Genomic DNA, 1,659 nt, shown 5'->3' with positions numbered 1-1,659 from the left:
CCTCATGCTGCTCTTCCTCTTGGGGATGGAGGTAGAAGATCAGCCAATGTATTCAAGATGATGTCTCCAAAGAGCTTACAGTCTGCTTGGGGGGCACAGATCCAATTCCAAGAAAGCATGCTGGCAAACAGCCATGCCAGGTAGTCACTATTTAAATATAAACCCAAGTGATGTGAGTAGAAAGAAGTATAGGGAGACTTACAGGATAGCTAGAGCGGTCAGGGCCTGTACTGAACAGCACCACTGTGCTGCGTGTATTTGGGATACAGGAGAGAGGCAGACTGGAGGGATGAATAGGGGCGCCTGGGTGGCTCAGTGGGTTAAGCCTCTGCCTTCGGCTCAAGTCATGATCTCAGGGTCCTGGGATCAAGCCCTGCATGGGGCTCTCTGTTTAGCAGGGAGCCTGCTTCCCCCCCTCTCTCTGTCTGCCTCTCTGCCTACTTGTGATCTCTCTCTCTCTGTCAAATAAATAAAATCTTTAAAAAAAATTTTGTGGAACAAATGAATGCCATGATTCCTGACTTAGTAGAGCTCACAGCTTGGTGGGGGAGGCTAATGAGTAAACAAATATTTGGTCATATGCTATATGATGGCAGGGCCATGTATATTCAAGGTATTTCTTTTTCTTTGGAGAGAGAGAGAGAGTGTGTGTGTGTGTGTATGAGCAGTGTGGGAGAGGGCAGAGGGAGAGGGATTCGACCTCACGGCCCTGAGATTGTGACCTGAGCCAAAATCAACAGGAGGACACTTAACCAAAGAGCTTACAGTCTGCATGGGGGGCACAGAGCATTGGGGGGCATCCCCATTCAAGGTGCTTTAAGGGTACATGGGCAGGAAATGTCAGCTTTGCTTAGAGACAGGTCAGGAAGACTGCAGATAAGGAAGGGAGACTTTGCTGGAATTTGAAGGATACTTAGGGATGAGTCCAGAGAGATGAGCAGGGACTGGTATCCCAGGTTGAAGACACTGGAGTACAGATGAAAAGTGGGGCTCTCTCTTGATGGGGGCCATTAGAGTGTCAGATAAGACAATATGTGACCAACTATCAAACTATATATCACAGACCACAAGGAATTTGTGAGAAGGTAGAGGTGTTGGTGCAAGAAATTCAGGCTGGCTTACTAGTGGCAATTTGACACAGATTTGAATCACTACGGGGCCTTAAAACATAAAACCATGGTCTAAATGGAAGGCAATATAGTAAGAAAGGTCGTAATTAATATTAATGAGAAGACAGTCACCGATGATGAGACTCACTCAGGGAGAGCAGAAGCCAGGATGATGGGGAGGTATGTTAAGTGCTCCAACAGGCCACTCTGTCTGGCTCTGCCGTTTTGAGGGACGGGGGCAGGGAAAGGATCAGATGACTTTATGTGGTCTGGGGCAGGAGGCTGCCCTCTCTCCACCTGTTCTAGCTGCCGCTGTCCCGACTCGTGGTAGAGGGCTGACTTTAGGAAGAAGCCCTCTTCCCTGCAAGGCCATCAGTGCTCCCGGGAAGGCTGATCCCCAGGAACGTTGCTTTGCCTGAGTCTGCTAGGGTGAAAGCCTGGGTCTCAAATATTTGCCCCTCCTTGCTTCTTCCCTGCCCAGATTCTGCAGGGGTGATAACAGGGAGATTTGGGGATGGTGGTCTACAGGGCTGGGGCATTCAAACTGAGT

The sequence above is a fragment of the Neovison vison genome, chromosome 3, assembly GCF_020171115.1.
Source record: "Neovison vison isolate M4711 chromosome 3, ASM_NN_V1, whole genome shotgun sequence".
Classification (NCBI taxonomy): domain Eukaryota; kingdom Metazoa; phylum Chordata; class Mammalia; order Carnivora; family Mustelidae; genus Neogale; species Neogale vison.
Note: the sequence above shows the minus strand (reverse complement) of the source record.